Genomic DNA, 23,468 nt, shown 5'->3' on the forward strand with positions numbered 1-23,468 from the left:
GCTGACCTTAAGGTTCGCAGCCCGATTCGTAACCACTACGCTACCAGAGCTCAAGGCTATAAATCTTTATGTAGTAGAACAAATAAAAAGTGCAATAAAAAAAATCTAGAAAAAAATGAGAATGAAACACAACATGACAAAACCTTTGGGACACAGCAAAACCAGTGCTGAAAGGACAATTTATTGTAATAAATGCATACATCCAAAAAAAAAGAAAGAACAAAAATCAGCATTTTAACACACATCCCCAACAATTAAAAAAAAGACCAACAAAATAAACCTACAGCTACCAGAAAAATATTAGAGCAGAAATAAAAGAGACAGAAAGCAGAAAAACTATAGAAAAAAATCAACAAGATAAGAAGCTGGTTCAATGAAAAGATTAATAAAATTGGCAAATTTAACAAAAGAAAAGAGGGAGAAGATACAAATAATATGCAGAAGAAACCATATGGGTGACATTACAACAGAACCAATGGAAATGAAAAGGATAATTAACAGAGTTCTGTGAAGAGTTTTGCTCTACCAGATTAAAAAAGAGGAAATAGATGCATTTTTAGAAAAATACAGAGTGAAGTAGAAAACACGAGCTAAACTTACACAGAGTGAAGCAGAAAACTTGAACAGACGTATAACAAAGGAAGAAAATGATCAGATCATTAAAAAAAACCTCCCAACCAGAAAAAGTCCAAGCCCAGATGACTTTATTGGTCAATTTTACCAAACCTTCAAAGAAGAGCTGACACCATTTCTACTCAAACTAGTCCAGAATATAAAAAGAATGGAAAACTTCCCAATACATTTTACGAAGCAAGCATAATCCACATACCAAAATCAGGGAAGGACATCACTAAAAAAGAATATTATAGATCAAAATCTCTCATGAATATAGATGCTGAAGTTCTCCACAAAATCCTAGCCAACAGAATTCAACAGCTTATTGAAAAAAAATACATCATGACCAAGCAGAACTCATACCAGTGATGTAAGAACAGTTCAATATTATAAAAACAATCAATACAATTTGCCACATAAATTTTTAAAAAGGAGAAAAACCACATAATTATATTGATTGATACAGAAAAGATATTTGTCAAAATCCAACATCCATTCCTGAAAAGAAAAAAAAAAAAAAAATCACTAAACAAAGTATGAACTGATGGGAAAGTCCTCAACATAATAAGAGCATATACAAACCAACAGCCAACATCACTCTCAACAGAAAGAAACAAATAATTCTCTTTGCAAACAGGAACCAGACAGGGATGACCTTTATCATCACTGCTATTCGATATTGTTTTGAAGGTCTTGGCCAGAGCTGTAAGACAAGAAAGGGACATTAAAGGTATCCAAGTTGGCAAATAAAAAGTAAAACTATCTCTACGTGCAAATGATATTATCCTATATATAGAAAATCCCAAAGACTTAGCAAAAAAAAAAACTACTGGAACTCATTGGAAAATTCATCAAGTGGCAGTACAAGATCAACACACAAAAATCAGTTACATTCCTCTATACTAATAAAGACAGCTCTGAAGAAGAAATTAGTAAACCAATACCATTTACAATAGCCACCCTAAGGATGAAAAATTTAGGAATAAATCTAACCACAGAAACAAAAGATCCATACAAAGAAAACTACAAAACACTACTACAAGAAACCAAAAGAAATTTACAAAAATGAAATAATATACCATACTCATGACAGAAAGACTTAACATTGTGAAAATGTCAATACTACCCAAAGCAATCTACAGATATAACACAATCCCTATCTAGATTCCAATAGCATTCTTAAAAGAAATGGAAAAAATGAACTTCATATGAAAGGGAAAAAGACTTCAGATAAGAAAAGCACTGCTTAAGAAGAACAAAGTGGGAGACCTCTCACTTCCTAATTTCAAAACTTATTACAAGGTCACAGTAGTCAAAACAGCCTGGTATCAGTACAATGAAAGATATATAGATTAATGGAACAGAATTGAGAACCCAGAAGTAAATCCAGTCAACTAATCTTCGAAAAATGCAAATATACATTAAATGGGGAAGTAATCGTTTCTTCTGCAAATGGAGCTGGCAAAACTGGAAATCAATGTGTATAAGAATGAAACAAGATCCATATCTCACACCTACAAAAACTAGCTCAACATGGATTAAAGACCTAAATGCAAATTATGACATATATAGACTGTCAAATATGGGAAGACACACACAAACAATAGTGGACAAAATAAATGACTGGGACATACTGAAAATTAGAAACTTATGTGCATCAAAAGATTTCACTAAAAAAGTAAAAAGGGAGCCCACAAACTGGGAAAATAATTTTTGCAATGACATATCAGACAAGAGATTAACATCTACAATTTATAGGCACTACAACATATCTATAAGAAAAAGATAACCCAATTAAAAAATGGGCACAGGACACGAAGAGACTCTTCACCAAAGAAGACATTCAGGCAGCCAACAAACATGAAGAAATGTTCAAGACCATTAGCCATTCGAGAAATGCAAATCAAAACAATGAGATATCATCTCAGAACAGCAGTAACAGTGAAGTTCAAAAAAGCAGAGGGTAATAAATGCTAGTGAGGGTGTGCAGAGACCAGGAGCCTCCTACATTCCTGGAGTGGGGGGGATGCAAAATGGTCCAACTGCTCTGGAAAAAGCATGGTATTTCCTCAGAAAGTTGGAAGTAGAAATACCCTGTGAGCCAGCAATTCCTCCACTTGGTATATATCCACAAGAAATATGAGGCAGAATATGAGTAGATACAGCTACATCTATGTTTATTGGAGCACTATTCACAATAGCAAAAAGATGGAGACAGCCTAAGTGCCCATCAATGGAAGAATGCATAAATTTCTATACTACCTTGAAGAATAACAATGAAGCTGCAAAACACCTCATAACATGGATAAACCTTGAGGACATAATGCTGAGGGAAACTGGTGTTGTTAAGTGCCATGGAGTCGGTTCTGACCCATAGCAACCCTGTTTAGGGTTTTCGAGGAGCAGCTTGGTGAGCCTGAACCTCCAACCTTGCAATTCAAACTGACCTTGCAGTCCAGCCCATTGACCCAAAGCACCACACCAGGACTCCTGAATGAAATTAGCCAGGCACAAAAGGGCAAATATTGCATAAGACCATTATTGTAAAAGCTTAAGAATAGATTTCCATACTAAAAATATAATTCTTTGATGGTTGCCAGGGAGGAAGGGAGGGGTAGTAACTCACAGGATAGGGTATATACACATGATAACGAGGGTGATTGGGAAGGCAATAAATATGAGGGGGAAAGCAATGTACAAGAAGTAGGAGTAATTTCCTAATTCTTTCAAGCAATTTATGCTAATAAATTACACTTAACATAATTGCTGGATTAATATTATCTCTTTTTCAAGACTAAATATTTTGATTTGCACTTATTTTGACCGTTGTCCTCTGTACTTGGAATTAATAGTACAGTATTTATATTCTAGGACCCACAATAAGATCTTGCTTTTCCACTATTTCCACATGTTCATTCCAACAGTCACACACACACACATCCCTTTGTAGCTACAGGGTTATTTTTTCCTCATTAATTTAAAAGAACAATCAAATCTAAGTATTTATTTGAATTGTATAGTTTGTGGTTTCTCGGGCCTTCGAAAATCATGACAGTTTTAGTATATGTACATAGATATTTAATATTAAAAAAATAAAGGATGTATATTTTAATGTTTCAAATAAATTTAGGAAGAATTTTATGCATTTGAGTGCACATTTCATAAATTTATTTAGCTACATAAATAAAGAATAAAAAAAATAGAGAGTACCTCCAAAATGTATTTAAAATTTGGTCATAATGAAAATCTCAGTTAGTTAATTTTGGGAGCCTCCAAAGATTATAATGTATAGTTTATCTTGAAAAATAAGCTAGAGATAATAGTACAAAACAAAATATTGGCAAATAAGACTAGGGGAACTTGGATTGTAAAATGTCAAAAGGTTTTCATCATAACATTAAAATCTGGAAAAAAAAAAAAAAGGAAAGTTAAAACAATGAAACATAGCATGTGAAAAGACTTGTTGTTGTTAGGTGCCACTGAGTTGGTACCAACTCATAGCGACCTTATGCACAACAGAACAAAACACTGCCTGATCCTGGGCCAACTTCACTACTGTTGCCACGCTTGAGTCCATCGATGCTGCCACTTGGCCAATCCATCTCATTGGGGGGCCTTCCTCTTTTTCTCTGACCCTCCACCTTACCAAACATGATATCCTTCTACAGCGACTGGTCCCTCCTGACAATATGTCCAAAGTAAGAGAGACGAAGTTTGGCCATCTTGGCCTCCAAGGAGCACTCTGGCTGCACTTCTTCCAAAACGGATCTATTGGTTCTTTTAGAAGCCCATGGCGCTTTCAATATTCTTCTCCAACACCATAACTCAAAGGAATCAATTCTTCTATTGTTGTTGTTGTTAAGTGCCGTCGAGTCGGTTCCGACCCATAGCGACCCTGTACAGGGTTTCCAAGAGCAGCCGGTGGGTTTGGACTACCAGCCTGTGGTTACCAGTCCAGGCCTTATTCTACAGAACCACACCAGAGACTCTGGCTCATTTTTTTATTTTTAAGTGTTTTATTGTGAATTATATGATAGTTTACATGAGAGAACTTTAGTTTTACATTCATTGCATCGTATATCATTTCATTGCCATGGTTCCAATCCCTCCATGCATCATCAACCGATCAAAGGGTATATCCTAGAAACCTGCCCCCTACACTTCCTGCCCGTCCCTCTCCCTCTCTGGATCCAAAGTCCCTAGCCGCTTCAACACTCCACCTCATCGTCTCTGTCTCTATCTCAGGCATCTCTGCTTCTCTGGGTAGGGTTTCACTCTTGGCTCTTCTCCGTTGATGGTCCTAGAGACCTCCGCTCCTAGACTGGAGAATTAATCACTCCCTTCCTTGCTACAAAACATCTACCTTTGCATTTCCAACCCTCATAATCAGTCCTGATAACCATTATTCACTACAGTATCACAAGTTACCCGTCTGTATTTCATTTCATCAGCTCCGCCTAGACAGACTGGATAGCACTCACTGGAGATTCTGCCTTCTTCCATGCCTCTGGCTCATTTTTATATGGTGATAATTACCAGAAAATGGAAAGTGGGGTGTCTTAGTTATCTTGTACTGCTGAAACTGAAATAGTATAATTGATAGCTTTAATAAAGAGAAATTTATTATATCACTATTTAAGAGGCTAGAAGTCCAAATTCAGAGTGCTAGCTCTTAGGGAAGATTTTCTCTGTTGGCTCTGGAGGAAGGGCCTGGTGTCCGTCCTATCAACACCCATGGGCTGAGCATTCCTTGAGGATCTCCACGTGTATTGGATCTTAAGAAGTTCTCAACTCTGGGATCCCAAGTTCAGAGGATATGCTCTGATTTTGGCTCTTATTTTTTGGTGGTAGTCCGGTCCTCCCAATCATTGCTTGCCTTTATATCTTAAAAGAGGTTGACTCAATACAATCTAATCCTGCAGATTGTATAGCACCTCACATGGGATAATTACATCATATACAAACTGGAGTATAGCCACATAATACTGAGAATCATGGCCTACCCAAGTTGACACATATTTGGGGGGGTGACAATTTAATCGATAACACAGGGTAGTGGAGATCAGGAAGGATGGATTAGGTGCAAGTACAATTGCAGGACTATAAAGATGGTATCTGACTTTTAAGTCGTAAGGGAGAGAGTGTAGTGGTTATCTATAGAAGGCTCCAGGTAGCTGGAAGAGCTGGGGCTAATGAACACAAGGGAATGTGGTTGAGTTGACCAAAGGGAGAAGGAACTGGTAGTAGAAGAGGGGATCAAGCTGGTAATGGAGAATGGATCTATAGGGCCTTGTAGGCTACTGTAAGGACTTTGATTTGTATAAAAACTGAGAATAATAATAAAATGAGAATAGATTATGTGGAAGGAAGGGAATAGATTATGTGGAAGGAAGGGGTAAAGGTATAAACAAGGAAATTATAAAGGTGTTTGAAAATTCATTTGTTTTTGCTATAATCATGTGAGACTGTTGTTGCTGCTGCTAATTGTTGTTAAATCAATTCCGACCCATAGTAACCATATGTACAGAGTTGTTGTGTTAAGGCCATCGAGTCATTTCTGACTCACAGAGACCCTGTATAGGGTTTCAGAGGAGCATGGATGGTTAGCAGTCGAATGCTTATCCTACAATGCCACACTAGGACTCCATGTACAGAGTAGAAATGTGCTTTACTTATAAAGCACATTTAAGGATGTGACCTTTGCAAATAGACCACCAGGACTGTCTTCTAAGCAACAATGGGGTGCTCAAATTGCCAATGTTTTGGCTCGTAGTCCAGCACTTAACCATATGCGCCATTATCAGGAAGGCTGAAGTTGAGATAACAAGTAGCTGGATTCTGAATATATTTTGAAAGAATAAACAACAGGATTTCCTAATGGATTGTTTGTGGAATGTTAGAGACCTTAAATTAGAAACAAATTGTAACCAGGAAAAACAGAGGAAGCAAGAAAAACATAGAGGGTATTATAAGACATTCAGAGAGAGACCTAGGACAGATTACTGGTTAACTTCTGTTCTACACCCATGTTAGTGACAACCCTTTAACACAATCCTTTAACAAATTAAAGAATCTACTCAGAGAAGAAAATGGGGAGCTCAAATCAAAGATGTCTCTGAAGCCTGACAAGTTATTTCAAAATAAATATACTTAACAGTGAATCCCTTTGCTTTCCTTTTAAAAATGCTTTAAAAGAAAAGGAGGAAGCAAAAACACAGTAATATATAGTACAAACCTTGAAGATTTATATTATCCAAAGCTACTAGCTAAAGACATTTTGTGTAGTGATATTTTTTACAATAGCATCTATGTTTTATAGGTCAAAACAAGAAGACCTGTTTTGTCTTACACCATATTTTATGTCCTTTGTATCTTGGAATGCCAAAACATCTCTCTTTGTGAATTGTCACATCTCTGGCTGATAGCAGTTCTGCCTTGGCAGTGATAATTATTAAGCAGATCTGCTACACAGAATAGAAGTGAACAAAAAGAACAAGGGAAATGTGAAAATAAAGAAGGAGATGGAAGAGATACAATGTTAAATCTGATAGGGGCAATGTTTATTAAACATTTTTATTATAATTGTAACAAATATATGTGAAGACTAATGGTTTAATTTGTTTTCTCTTTTTAGAAAAATATGTGGACCAGTAAATGGTTAAGTTGCTTTTGCTTTATTTTTCTTTCTATTCCAGTAATTCTAACCACAGATTGCTATACTTTACCAACAGCTCTCCCAGGGGTAAGAAAATAAGAAAAACTGCAGAGACCTGCACCTTTGTCATTAGCACCCTTTCAGTGACGTTCATTACTCCCTTTATAATAATAAAGTATCTGCTCGATGGTTAATAATTCAAAATACAGTAAAACAAACACAAACAAATGGCATAAGAAATAAGTTCAGCTAAACGCTTGCCAAAATGAAATAAAACAACATGTTTTATGGTCACAGTGCTAGAGTATACGTATATTTAAAGATCTAATGTCTAGTCAGGAATGACAGTAGAAAGTTTTTATTCTGAGAAACTGGTTTATGTTATTGTTAACTCATTTCTCTGATGTCTTATTAATTAAGAATTGCCTTCCAGTAGCCACCTTCTACCCTGCTATTTCAGCAACTGATTGCAGTTTTACTGGATTTGCTATGTGATCGATAGTGAAGGATAGATTTAATTGGTGTCAGTCCTGGAATCCTTCTCAACCCAAACTACCCAGATTATTCCAGACCAATGATTCTGTGTTTATTACATATTAGTCAATCCATCACTGTCAACTCTCCATATTAGATAATATTTAAAGGTGAATATTCTGTGATACTTCTTCTTAAACTACTGAATTTTAAAGTCTGAAGGATGATTTTCACACCTTATTCACCAAATGCCACAACTGGCGCAATTACCTAAATGATGATGCACTGTTATTTTCTGTTACTAAATGAATCTGAACAATACTAGGAATGGAAAAAATCTCTAAAACTTTGAAGAAAAGAAACAATAATCCAATGGGATCCTTGCATATAAACTTTGAAAACAATTGGATCTGTTTTGTTGTAAAGTAAACGAAATTTGAAATGGAAAGGGCTTCTGGGAGAGTAGTAGTGTTCTATTTCTTGACCTGGGTTGTGATTCCACAGAAGTTGATAGCTACTATTTAAATTGTTTAGGTTCTGTGAATGCATCTGTATTTATGATGTATCTCATAAAAAAAATTAATCAACTTTTCTTTAAAGGTCTTTAGACACTCAAATACTTAGAGGTACTACTGAGATTCATGGAATTGGAGGTTATTTTTCAAGGATTATTCCAGACCAATGATTTTGTGTTTATTACATATTAGTCAATCCATCACTGTCAACTCTCCATATTAGAGAATATTTAAAGGTGAAAAACCAGAAACTCTTCCATCTTAGTCAAGATTCTTAATCAAGAATTAAGAACATTCATGCTATGTGTCACACTAATGGATTAGAACGTGAAGCAGAAGCTCCAACTTTGCCCTCTGCTCACTGTTTTCTTCTTATTTTTGTTTACAGTTCATGACAGAAATTCATTATGGAAACAACAATTTTCTTTGAACTCACAATAAAGTAAAAACAAACAACAACAGGCATCTACTTTGAGAGCAAAATTACAATGACACTGCCTTGCATTTCTTCTTTAAACAATAGGGATTGGCATTCAAATAAAATCTTTCTCTGCCACAAACATGAATACCAACATTAAGAAATGACTAAATGAGCTTCATATCTTCCCTTTTCATCACCATTTTCACCTGAGTTAATATTTACTGTCTAGTAATTTACATTTTAGAAGGAAGAATATAAAAAAAGAACTGGCTCCTTCAATGTGGTTGAAGCATTTATATTTTTTAGACTTAGAGTAATCCATGTCTAAGAATATAATGGGCATTCCTATGATTACTACTAACTAAAATGGTTAAAATGACATACAGACTTATAAATATTTCTAATGAAATAATGTTGGGCTATTTGAAAACAACTGGACTCCTGGTGTGGTGCTATGAGCACTGGACAGTAAACCACAAAGCAGGTGGTTCAAACCAACCAGCTGCTCCTCAGAAACCCCGTGCAGGGATACTGTGAGTTGGACCGACTTGATAGCACTCAATAACAACATTTTAATGTGATGACTTTTTTTTTTTTTAACCAAGGGGAAAAGATGGCAAACCGTTTTAAAACTGGAAGAATAAATACACTATAATCAATTCCTTTCCATCTTAGTGAGAACAAACAAGTAATAGCATGGAAACTAAATATTTAAAACGTATTTTGTAAATTTTAGTTTTAAAAGATGTTCTTAAATTTCCATGAAAAATTACAAATATATATTCTGTGAACACAGGATGCCATCCTCCATGTAAAATATTTAAGCCATAGTTTTTTCTCCATGTTATATTGTCTTTTAAAGTGAAACTACACAGCTGATTACATAATAATGAATCACACAGATCATCAAATTATTTATCTAACTTCACTCTGCAGTCTAAAAGTGATATATAATTATGTTGTTTTTCTACATGTCTCTAATGTTTCTTCTGATTAATTCTAAGTATGGTTTAGCATCCTGCTTTCTTTCATGGAGGAAAAAAAAATAGTGAAAGAGAGGAAACTTCTTATCAGTGCACCTTTTACATTTCATTTAACCCACAAGAATGCATTGAGTTAATTAAACTGACCCATTCTATCCAATTTTACAATTTCACTGAATCATTTAGGTATTGGAAAGGAGAAAAGTATATTTGTGGGTTGAGGTATCAGCAGAGCAAATGCACTGTGAGGTATTAATTTGCTTAAAAAATAAAACACAGTTACTGAAATTTCTGATACTGTGCTAGGCTCTGCAAAAGCAAAGATGGATAGAAATTATTCTGATCCTTAATTAACAGCGTATATGTCTTTTCCAGAGGGAGGTGACGTGTAGCATTTTGGAGGGGCATAGGTGACACACAAGTATTGTACGGTGATGGGAGAAGTACTATACAAAAAGGAAATAAAACATGTTGTGTGGTGCTAAAAGCCGCAGCCGCAGCAGCTCTGGGACCAGACTTAGCTGAAGGATCAGGATAATCTTCTAAAATAGGTAATAATGACCAGTTGCCGCTGAATCGACTGTAACTCATGGCCAGAATCTGAGACCGTGTGTCAGAAGACAACTGCTCCCCTGAGTTTTCAATGGCTGATCTATCAGCAGCAGATTTCAAAACTTTCAGTTTGCAGCAGAATACATTCACCATTTTTACTACCCAGGGACTAGAGTTAAAAATTAGCGGATTCTTAATAGGAAGTAAGAAAGAGAAGGCGTGTTAGGGAATGAGAAAGTCCATCAGTCTCTGGCATATTCCTGAGAAAGGGAAAACAGGTATAGCATTCCATTGACTTCAACTGTGGGTAGATGAAAAGCCATGAATGCAGCCAGGCTATTAAAAACTTACGAGCAAGAATGAAGAAAGAAAAGCATAGTAAAGAATTAACAGTTTACTCCTCACCATTCAGGTTTCAGCTTACTTCGCTGAGTAGCCTTCCCTCACCTAACAATATATTTTCACAACTCTTTCTTGGCTTTTTCATAGTGAATATTTTTAATTAGTTTAAGTTATCATCCACCTTTATAGCGAGATTTTAAGTTTCAAAAAAGCAGGCAGCTGTATTTCAAGCTCCTAGAATAACGCCTGGCATACTCAGTAATATTATTCATTGTATGAAGTAAACCAACTAACAAGAAAAGACAAAGGAGAAGGAGGAAATGAGGAGGAGGGAAAGATGTGATGCACATAAAAGAGGACAGTCGTACACATAAAATAGAAAACAATAAACCACACATGGCACCAATCCCACAGCTGCCCCAGAGCCATTTCCTTCCCAAAAGTTGAAAAAGAACATTTCAAAAGGATCGTGCCTACCATCTGTTCTGTATATTGCAAAGGATTGTCAGATTGATAGTCTGAGCATCAACTGTACTTTATATATACTGTTATTTCAACTGTAAAGTGAAAAAAGTACATCTTTAATGGGTAATATTATAATTGAAAGTTCACTTAAATAAGTAGGCTTTTCAACATAAGCTATCAATCTTTTCAGTCATTACATCTGTAAGAAAGAAAAGGATTAGTTGTGTGAACCATAAGTTCAAATTCTTATCTTGAGCATTTGATTTTCTTTTCTTTCTTTTTTTACAAATATCACTATAATGATCTGCCTTTTTTGCATTTTATTTCTGTTATGCTCAAAAATTCAATCTCCTAGAAAAATGGCAATTCAAGAAAGCAATTCAAGTGATATATTATTCCTTTAGACTAGAAAGGTATAGTTGCCCATTCAGGTTTCTTTTCTTTTCTTTTTTGTTTCCATTCAAATTTCACAGAAGCTGTTACATGATATATTTTTTAATACAAAATACACATTCTGCTATCTCAACTGAAATAAAAGAGTAATTTCTACAATGTCCCATCCTTTCCCTGAAACACTTAAAATCTACTTTAAATGCAAATTAAATCATACAGAAAAGTTACTTATGCTATTTGATTGGACATAGCTTGAATATTTTAATTTCATTCAATGTTTCTTATAGGTTAATAGTAAACTGCAAGAGTCTCATTAGTAAAATTCCATATATAAAAACCATCTTTACCTGAAATATTTTGACAGATTCAAAGAAACACTGTACCTAGTATTACTGCTCAGCAAAAATTAAATATGTTTTCACATCATATAACCAAAATATAGGATGTTATCCTAGTTTTATGATACTTTTTCTATTTTATCTCTATATACATGTGAATGCGGCAAAAACAAAAAGTAAACTTAAGAAAACGAAGACTGTTACTGTTCCTGTTTATTTATAGCCTCCTCTGAACACATTACAATGACTCAATTCTAAAAATAAGTAAGATTTTTCAGCTTGACAAAGTAGCCTCCATCACCAATGACAGACATACTTTTTCATAAGTAAATTTCTTAAACTATACTCAAATTCCTCTACAAGCAGATGCCTACTGGTGATTACTTAGTTGTACATACTCACTGAAGTCAATATGAAGTCTTAAAAAAAAGAAAAAAAGGACTTCTGGTATGGTGCTGTAGGATAAGTACTGGACTGCTAACTGCAAGGTCAGCGGTTCAAACCCACCAGTCACTCCTCAGAACACTATACAGGGTCTCTGTGAATCAGAAACAACTAAACAGCACTTTAAACAACAAGAGAAGGGACCAACTACGTAACTCTGGATCTGTCCTATAAACCTCAGAACTCTCAACAATTAAATGGAGGCTACTGTGAGGGCACTCGTGTGGTGCTGTACATATATACTGGATTCCTAACAAGATCAACAGTTCAAATCCACCAGATGCTTCTTGAAAACCCTATGCAGGGATGTTATGAGCTGGAATAGATTTGATAGCACCTAACAGCTACAACAATATTGCAAGGATCAGGTGTGGCAATAAATATGATGAGAATGCTCTGAAAATGATAAAATGCCATATACATTTAAGAATCATATTATTAGTAGTATTAATGTTGCCATTTTACCAAAAAGTTGATTTAGACTCATGGTTACCCCATTACTAGCAATGGCTAAAAAACTGTGAAATATAATTGATTTCTCTCTTTCACTTTCATAAACAACTTGAATCACAAATGAAAAAAATAGGAGAAACAGAAAAATAAACAGAAACAGCTGTGCATACAATACGCACAGTTTTTAATGCACAGTAGATACCATCTTCTCATGCAACATTATTGCAATTGCCTCCTAACAGGTCTCTCTGCTTTTACCCTCCCTAACTATTATCCTAGAGTCCTGATGTGGCATTGTGGGTTAATGCGCTGGACTGCAAAGTCAGTTTGAACCGCAAGATAGGCTCATCCAGCAGCTCCTAGGCAACCTTACACAGGGTCGCTATGTGTCAGAACCAACTCAATGGCACAACAACAACAACCTGTCATCCTACCACTCACCTATCAGTTTGTCATACTGTGGTAGACTGCGTGTTGCTGTGACACTGGAAGCTATGTCACCAGTATATTAAATACCAGAAAGGTCATCCACAGTGGACAATTTTCAGAAGAGCTTCCAGACTAACAGACTATGAAGAAGGAGAAGCAGAATACATTTGAATGTTAAGTCACCGAAAACCTCATGAACAGCAGTGGAACACCGTCAGCTATGCTACCATAACATGAAAACATTATGAGTAACAGAACATTGTCAGATATAGTGCCAGAAGATGAGCACTCATAATATGGCTGGGGAAGAGTTGCATAATGACATAAATGGAGGAAAGCTTTCGGAACCTTCATTTGCTGATGGGGCACAATTTAAAATGAGGAGTAACAGCAGCAAACATTCATTAATAATTGAAACATAAAATGTATGAAGAATGAATCTAGGAAAACTGGAAACTGTCAAAAATGAAATGGAATGAATAAAGATTGATATCCTAGGCATTAGTGAGCTGAAATGAAATGGTATTGGCCATTTTGAACCTCATAATCATATGATTTACTATGCCAGGAAGGAAAAAATTGAAGAGAAATAGAACCATATTCACCTTCAAAAACAACATTTCAAAATCTATCTTGAAGTACAATGCCATCTGTGCTAGGCTAATATACATGTCTACAAAGAAGACTAGTTAATACCACGATTATTCAGATTTACACTCCAACCAAGCAGTGATGATGAAATTAAAAAATTCTACCAGCTTCTTCAGTCTGAAATTGATCAAGCATGCAATCAAGATGCATCGGTAATTCCTGGTGACTGGAATGTAAAGGTTGCAAACAAAGAAGAAGGATCAACATATTTTAAAAAATGGTCTAGGTTATAACCAGGACAGACCCCAAGAAAAAAACCACCAAGAATATCATAATCAACCTTTCCAAAACCAAAGACCAAGAAAGACTCCTGAGAACAGCTCAGGAGCAACAAAAAGTTACCATAAAAGAGAACCAACAGGACTAAACTCTGATATCTCAGCAGAAACCGTGTAGACACAAAGGCAATTGGATGACATTCAAAACTCTGAAAAAAAAAACAAGAATGTCAACCAAGAATCACATACCCAAGAAAGCTGTCCCTCAAATAAGATGGTGAAATTAGGACATCTTCAGATAAACAGAAATTAAAGGTATTTGTAATAACCAGACCAACTTTACAAAAATACTAAAGTGTGTTCTTTGGATTGAGAATCAACAACAGCAGACAACAAACTGAGATTAACATACATGACACCAACACACAAACTCAATTCAGATATAGAAATATTTAAAGCAAAACATGCCTACAAGAAAATAGGGAACCAGATATAGCAATTTATTCATCTTTTCTACATTCAACATGGTGTTGCTTATTGGCTCAATTATGAGGGTTTTTGTTTTCTTATATTAAACTACGCAATATCACAATTAGCTGAATGTTGGGTTTGTTCTCAGAAAATGTGAGACTTTGGGCCAAGCAATCAGGTACAGAATCTAAGCATCCTTCACCCAAGTTTCTTGGGGAACTACTCACTGAAACATGAAGAAACCAAGTTTCTATTTGTCTCCAAAGTATTTTGACTAATGAGTCAAATGATCTTAAACAACAACAACAAAAAAGTCATACAAAACAGTAATTCTGGCAAAGTTGTGATTTTTACCCCCACTGTTTAGAATTATTATTGAATAATCCTAAGCATGATTATGCTTTATTATGCAGTAGCTTATCCTAGTGTCAAACAAACTTCTATGTCATTTTATCTCAACAGTCACATTAAAACAGAAAATTAGTCATCATTAACATGATATTTGATTATATTAATCTGTTTTCTTTTTCTTCCTTTCTTTCTTAAGTGTTGATGACCTTTGTGAAAAAACGCTTTGAACTTTAACTGTTTCAATGATGGCCATATTGTTTCTATTAGGTAGCTGCTTGACATAAGAAATGCTCTATGAACAAACTATCAATTTAATGAGGATGAATCTTTTAATTAATAAGTCTTCTAAGATGAAATCTTTATAATACCACAAGAGAAAAATTAAAATATTTGTACATAATGCAAAGCTGAGCTGCAGGTATTAACAAAAGTGGGTAAACAGGAAGGACGTCCAAAACATTTGTATTGAGAGTTCTTCACTTCTTATTAACTCATATTTTCCCACTGTGGTAGCTTACTCATTTTGCCCAACTGTTTAGCTAGAAACTAAGATCAACTTAATGTGGGCAAATACCATTCAATCAGTTGAAGTTATACAGAGCAAAAACTAAGGTTTCCTGAAGGAGATTCTGTTTCAAGACAGCAAGTGGCAAGACTTCCAAAATTTACAGCCAGTTGCCTGAAGTAAGGATTTTGGACTTGCAACTTCCACAACTGAGTGAGATGGTGCCTTAAAATAAATCTCTTTGCATGTTGTCGGTAAGTGCTGTAGAGTCAGTTCTGACTCATAACAACACTGTATAGGGTTCCCAAGGAGCAGCTGGTGGATTTGAACCACTGACCTTGTGGTAAACAGCCCAGTGCTTATAGTACAGAGCCACATCAGGACATGTTGTTGTTGTTAAGTAACACAGAATTGGTTTTAACACATAGTGACCCTGTACAGGGTTTCCAAGGAGAAACTGGTAAGTTTGAAACACCAAGCTTTCAGTAAGTAGCCCAGTGCTTATCCTACAGCACCACACCAGGGCATGTTGTTGTTATTAAGTGCTGTCACGTTAGTTCAAACTCACAGTGATCGTGAATAGGGTTTCCTAGGAGCAGCTGGTAGGTTTGAACCATGGACCCTGAGATGAGCAGTCCAGTGCTTATTCTACAGTACCACACCAGGAGACAGGGTGTGCCAAAAGAGGGGTGAGGAAGAGTGCATGACTAGATGGTGTATTGCATGTATGTGAGACAGAGAAAGGGAGAGAAAGAAAGACCAGTTCCCATGAAAAATGATATTACTGTAGCAGAATTTCATTAAATTCACTTAGCATCTTAACATACTGTAAAAATTGGATCACATTAGCATAACAGTCATTTTTTTCTTGTCCAAGTGAACACTGTATGGAGAAAAGAGTTATCAATATCGTTATATATTTACTGTGTGCCAAAACATTAGCCAGGGAAATACACAAACTACACCCACTGAGCCTAAAAACTGTATAATATATAGTTTTATTACTCAAAACATCATGATATGAGCAATTACTCTTGGCTATTGATAAACATATTTCTATTCCACATACACAGAGATATGGCTGTCTTAGCAACTACCTGTAAATAATTCACATTAATTTCACAAAGATTTAATCCATGTTAGAATGTGTCCTTAAAAAAACTTAAACATATTTTGTAAAAAACACAGCTTAATAAAGAAGGGTCCTACATAAGAGATATGCATATGAAAACACATTTCTAGTGTGCTTTCAAAATTGAATATTAGCATGGTATTTTAAAAAGATTATTATCATTTTTTTGAATATAATAAAAATGTCAGAATTTTAACTTTCATGCTTGTATAACGGATTACAATGTTTTGAAAATGTTTTTAATATAAACATTTCCATGAAACTATATATTAAAATTGCTGGTAGAATGAAAATGAGATTAGAAATCCAAAGAAATGTGTTTCAATCCAACGTCAGCCACAAACTATTTATGTGACTTTGGTCTAGTTGAAGAAAGACACATTAATAGCCTAAATGTAATACTGCAAGAAGCCAAAATCTCAACTGGTCAAAGCTGAGCTGGAAGTTGAAACATATGATGTTTATCTGGGTTTAATTAATCTGAACTAATCCCAGTCACCAAATCTAAAATAAAAATTTTGAACTAGTATGGTGCCTTAAATTTACTTGATATGTCTTTTCTATCCAAAGTCTTAATTCCTACCAAGTGACTGAGTGGGACCATGTAAATAACGTGTACAGGACTCTGAGGCTGCATTGGTTCTGTCCTCCAGCTAGGCTTAAAAGGAGCCCCCTCAGAAGCAAAGATGGAAAATCCCAGTACCATCAAGAAGAGCATGAATGAAAAATGAGATACAACAATGACAGAGGCAATGGCATACACAGACAGAGCAGTTTGGGGCTCTAGACTCATGAACTGAATAAAGTTGAATACCTACAGGCAGGAAACTGGCTTGAAGAATGTGCCCTTTGTACATTCACAGACTAGCTAAAGAACTTTGCAATACTTGCCCAAGATGAGCAGAAGCCAAGGGGCCAGCCAAATAGCTGAGAGGCTGAAGACAAAGGTGAGGCATGTCTGCCGCATGGCAGATAAGAGGTGTTCCTGACTGGAGAACTACTGTGTCCTGAGTTTTTTTTATCCTGAATTGTACCCTTTTCACCTACTAATAAATCCCCAAGTGTTGAATATTGTTATGAGTTCTGTGTGGCCACTGCAATGGATTACCAAACCCAGATACGAAGCAGAGAGTGCTATGGAAGGAGTGGTTAGTGTCAAGAGTACGGTAAAGAAAGTTGTAGGGTGGAAGCATGTCAGACCCTCAAGTCATAGAAATTAGCCTTGGGCTGATTTTGAGTTTGATACTATTTCCTCCTTGTGAAGCCAGGGGAAGTCAGACATGGTTTTTGCAATTGGAAATTGAAAGAGTTGGTGTCCTGGACTGAATTAAATTCCCTAAAATATGTTCAACTGACTGGCCATGATTCCTAGTGGTTTGGTAATTAGTCGAGGTCATTTGACAGTTATGTAATGATGCAAATGCCCATCCATGATGTGATCTGATGTGATCACTCAATCAGCTGCAAGGGCATTAAGGTAGAATGCAACACTCTTACTCAGGTTGTAGCCCTGATCAAATTTAAGCAGAGTTTCCCTGGGATGAGGCCTGAAAGAGATAAAAGGAGAGAGAAATAAGCAGAGGAGGAATATCAGTACCACCAAGAAAGAAAAGCAAGGAGTGAATGTATTCTTCTGACTCAAAGTGGCTGTACTGGAAACTTCCTAAAACCATGAAAAGATTAATGCCTAGACACATGGCAAACTCCAAGGAATGTTAGGCCCACAGCTATTCAAAACAGACTAGGACCGTCCTCTAAAGCCAATACAGAAAGAAAGGCTTTCCTTGGAGCAGGCACTCTGAATTTGAACTTCTAATCTTCTACTGTGAGAGAACACATTTTTGTATGTTAAAGCCATCCACTTGTGGTAGTTGGTATATAGCAGCACTAGATAACTAAGCAGTACATAGCAGCACATAACAACAGCAAGTAACTAAAACAGTTGGCTTCTGCATTATCTTGCAATTCTTAAGACTCAGAAAACCAAAGAGACCAGAGTCAGAAGTCTAATCTCAGATTAAAGCACTGCTTCTATAAACTGCGTGAGTCCCCATAAGGGTCTCCAGTTTTTCAAAGCAGTTAAGTGTTTACTTTGCTATATATGTATTCTCAATTAATCAAAGGCAAGAACTATTCAGAAATGTAAGTAGCTTACCATGGTACACAGGCATGGGCCACATTCTTGATGCGTTGGGTATCTGAGTGTAAAATTGGCTCACTGTTGCTGTTAAGTGCCATGGAGTTAGTTCTGACGCATAGTTACCACGTGTAGGGTTTCCAAGGAACAGCAGGTGGGTTTCAACTGCCAACATTATGGCTCACAGTCAAGAGCTGATCCTAAAATGTCACACTTTGTTGTTGTTGTTTAGTGCCATTGAGTCAGTTCTGACTCATAGCGACCCTGTATGGGGTTTCCAAAGAGTGCCTGGTAAGTTTGAACCACCGACCTTATGGTTCAAGCCGACCCTGTGCTACAGAGCTTTATCCCACAATGTCATACCAGGATGTCACATTAGTCCTAAATTGGCTAAAATTACTTAAATGCTTTTTTTGAAGGTGAATCTGGGTTCTAATTTTATCAAATCTCCAACAAAGACCTAAGAGGATAAACAAATAATGACAGTGACCCAACAATACATTTCTGTGAAGTGTCATATAATAAGTCATGTAATGAGATGCAGTACAGTGACAAGTTCCACCACTTCTATGATACTGGAAGCTATGCCACCAGCATTTCAAACACAAGCAGGGTCACCCATGGTAGACAGATTTCAGTGGAGTTTTCAGTCTAAAACCAGGCAAAAAGGCCTGGTGATCTATTTCTGAAAATTAGCCAAGGAAATTTTTATGACTCATAACAGGACATTCCAACTTACTTTGGAAATGTACGCGGGAGGAATCTATTAATAGAGAAAGACATCATTCCTGGTGAAGTAGAGTCAACAAGGGTACAGCAGAGTTTCAATGAGATGGATTAGATTCACAATGAAAGGAAGCAAGGCCAGGCATCAGTTCCTTCTATTATACATAAAATTGCTATGCGGTGGCATCAACTCAACAGCAGCTAACAACTTCAACAGGGGAAAGTTAAGTTACTGTAGTTTTAAGCATAAAGATTGGGAGTAACCATCGACACAGGAAAATTTTAATCTTTCTGTAGTGATAGACAAAGAAAGCTAGAGTAAAAGATAATGTTACCATTAAATAAGAAAATAAAAACACAAACATATAAATACTTCTGAGCAAGAGTAATATTCAAAATGTTTAATGAATGAGGTGCTGATCAATCAGAATGAATGCCAGTTATATAACCAGTATAGTCACACCAGTACACAAAAGCCCTGGCTACAGACAGAAATAGTTATCTAGACAAGGAAAACTGAAATAAATCTATACACATTGCTTGTTTTTTTTAAATGCCATTGAGTTGGTTCTAACTCATAGCGACCTTGTGTAGGGTTTCCAAAGAGTAGCTGAAGATTTGAACTGTTGATCTTGTGGTTTACAGTCCAGTGCTGATCCTACAGCACCACAACATAAGTCCATATGCATTACTAGATTAGGACAACATTGATCTATCTGGTATGATAATGGGATCCAGAAAGAAGTGAATTTTTCTTTTTAGATTCCAAGATTTCCAAAAGTAATACATGTTATTGTTTTTAGGTGCCATCAAGTCAGTTCTGACTCATAACAACCCTATGCACAACAGATCGAAACAATTGTTGGTACACCTGTGCCCACTGCTGCTCCCACTATGCCAATCCATCTTGTTAGGGGTCTTTCTCTTTTTCTCCGATTCTCCACTTTACCAAACATAATATCCTTCTCCAGGGACTGGTGCCTCCTGATAATATGTCCGAAGTATGAGAGACAAAGTTTGGCCATCCTGTCTTCCAAGGAGCACTCTGGCTGCACTTCTTCCAATACATATTGTTAGTTCTTTTGGCAGTCTGTGGTACTTTTAATATTCTCCTCCAACACCATAATTCAAAGGCATCAATTCCTCTACGGTCTTTCTAATTCAATGTCCAATTTTTGCATGCATATGCGGTTACTGAAAATACCATGGCTTGAATCAGGCAGACCTGTGGCCTCAAATGGACACCTTTGTTCTTCAATACTTTAAAGAGGTCTTGTGCAGCAGATTTGCCTAATGCAATACATCGTTTTATTTCTTGACTGCTGATTCCATGAGTGTTGATGGCTGATCCAAGAAAAATGAAGTCTTTGACGACTTCAATCTTTTCTCCATTGATATGGATATTGTTTATTGCTCCAGTGGTGAGGAATTTTGTTTTGTTTACATTGAGATGCAACCCATAGGAAGGCTGTAGTTTTTGATCTTCATCAATAACTATTTTAAGTCCTCTCTGCTTTCAGCAAGCAAAGTTATATCATTTGCATATTGCAGGTTGTTAATGAATCTTCCTCCAATCTTGGTGCTGTATTTTTCTTCATATAATTGAGTTTCTCAGATTATTTGTTCAGCATACAGGTTGAATAAATATGGTGAAAGGATACAACCCAGGTACACAACATTTCCAAATTTTAAACCATTTGGTATTCCCTTGTTCTGTTTGAAAAACTGCTTCTTGATCTATGTACAGGTTCCTCATGAGCACAGTTAAGCGCTCTAGAATACTCATACTTTGTAATTTTGTCATAGCTTGTCAAACATACAATACAAAAATACATACAATCTTTATATATTTGGAAAAAGGATAATGTAAATTCAGAATTACTTCTTACAAGCACAACTTTCAATAATAGTCTAAAAATCTAGCAACTCTAATTATTCATTATAACTGTTTAAAGCATTGCCTAAATTGGAACACTCAGAAATAATTTTGTGCATAGAATTTTAGCCAACATTCAAAGTACCCTAACCTCCATCACAAAGGCCTGGTCTTTATATTAGTAAGAGACTACTTATACTGAATACTTAGCATATGAGGAGCTTTCTCAATTACTAAATATATTTGTGTCTTTAAGGAAACTCTATGAGGTAGGAACTTATTTGCAAAGGCAGTTGATTAAATAACATATATTTTTACTATAGAATGAGAGCCATATCATACTACTTTAAAGATTACATAGCTTCATTCTTTTTTTTTTTTAACTAACAAGCAAATAATCAACTGTTATCAAGGCCACAGCTTCAGTCAAAATATATTCAGCCAGATATGCAAACTTGTTCCATTGGCATTCTATTTTCATCTACAATGAACTAGGGAGTTAAACTTTACTAAGCATCTTCTATATGCCAGACACTGCAAATTACATTGAAATATCACATAATCCTCACCCCAAGGTCCAAAATGTGTATTACTACCTTGATTTCACAGATTAGAACATTAAAGCTCAAAGAGGCTAAGTAACTCATAAGTGGCCAGAGTTTTGGTATATCAGTGCTCTGAAACTGAAGCCAATTGTCATGGATTGAATTGTGTCCCTCCAAAATATACATCAGCTTGGCTGGACCATGATTCTCAATGGTTTGGATGTGATGATCCCCTATGATATGATTTGATATGAAGATTAAGCATGGGATTGCTGTTGTTGTTGTTATGTGCCATGGAGTCGGTTCCAACTCATAGCGACCCTGTACAGGGTTTCTGATGCTGTAAATCTTTACAGGAGCAGAAAGCCTCATCTTTCTCCTACAGAACAGCTGGTAGTTTTGAACTGCTGACCTTGCGGTTCACAGCCCAATTTGTAACCACCCTGATCCGACTTACGGGAGATTCCCAAGAGTGTGGCATATAATACATTTTACCTTACAAGAGATAAATGGAGACGTGACTGGCTGACAAGCTTTCAAGACAGAATCTAGACCCAGAGGGCGTGGAGGAAGGTAGAATCTCCACTGTTGTTGTTGTTATGTGCCTTGGAGTCAGTTCCGACTCATAGCGACCCTGCACAGGGTTCCCAAGGCCGTAAATCTTTACGGGAGCAGAAAGCCTCATCTTTCTCCCACGGAGCGGCTGGTAGTTTCAACCTGCTGACCTTGAGGTTTGCAGCCCAATTCATAACCACTATGCTACCAGAACTCCACTGAGTAGTATCCAATCTGTCTAGGTGGGGCTGATGAAAGGAAATGTGGATAGGTCTCTTGTGATACAATAGTGAATAATTGTTATCAGGACTGATTGTGAGAGTTGGAAATGTAAAGGTAGACGTTTTGTAGCAAAAGAAGGGGAGAGATTAGCTTTGCAGTCTAGGAGTGGAGGTCCCTGGGACCATCAAGGGAGAAGAGCAGAGTGCAGGACCCTACCCAGAGAAGCAGTGACGCCAAAGATTGAGGAAGAGATGTGGAGAGATGGAGTGAGTGGCTGGGGACTTTAGACCCAGAGAGGGTTCTGATGACCAGGAAAGGGGAGGGGGCAGGGGGGGAGACAGGCAACCTGTGGTTGGTTGATGATGTGTGGAGGGGATTGTAACCATGGCAATGAAACGATATATGATAGAATGAATGTAAAGCTAATGTTATCCTATGTAAACTATCACATAATTCACAATAAAATATTTAAAAAAGAGAGAGAGAGATAAATGGAGCGAGTGAGCAGAAAAAGTGGGGCCTACTTCCACCAAGATAAAAGAAGTAGAGTGGAGTGTGTCTTTTGAACCTGGGGTCTCTGTACTGTAAAGCTCATAGATCCAGGGGAAGATTGATAACAAAACATATGGAGATCTCCAAGCAACACTGGGCCTACAGATGCTGAAAGAAGACAAGAACCTTTACCTGGAATTGAGAAAGAGAATGTCTTCCCGTAGTCTGAATTTGGACTTTCAGCCTGCTAACCTATGTTAGTATGAATTTCTGGTAATTCAAGCCATCCACTTGTGGAATATTTTCTTAAAGAAGCATTAGATAACTATGACACTAGTGTTTCCAAAAAATGTATCCTGTGGTCGCTCCACCACAGACTAAATGGTATTCATAGTAACAAATCAAAAACTTAAGGAAAATGCATAACTTGTTGTTGTTAAGTGCCATCGAGTCAGTTCTGACTCATAACAACCCTGTAAAGTGTTTCTGAGTGACTATTTGAGTTTGA

Source organism: Chrysochloris asiatica, unplaced genomic scaffold (assembly GCF_000296735.1).
Source record: "Chrysochloris asiatica unplaced genomic scaffold, ChrAsi1.0 scaffold00193, whole genome shotgun sequence".
Lineage (NCBI taxonomy): Eukaryota > Metazoa > Chordata > Mammalia > Afrosoricida > Chrysochloridae > Chrysochloris > Chrysochloris asiatica.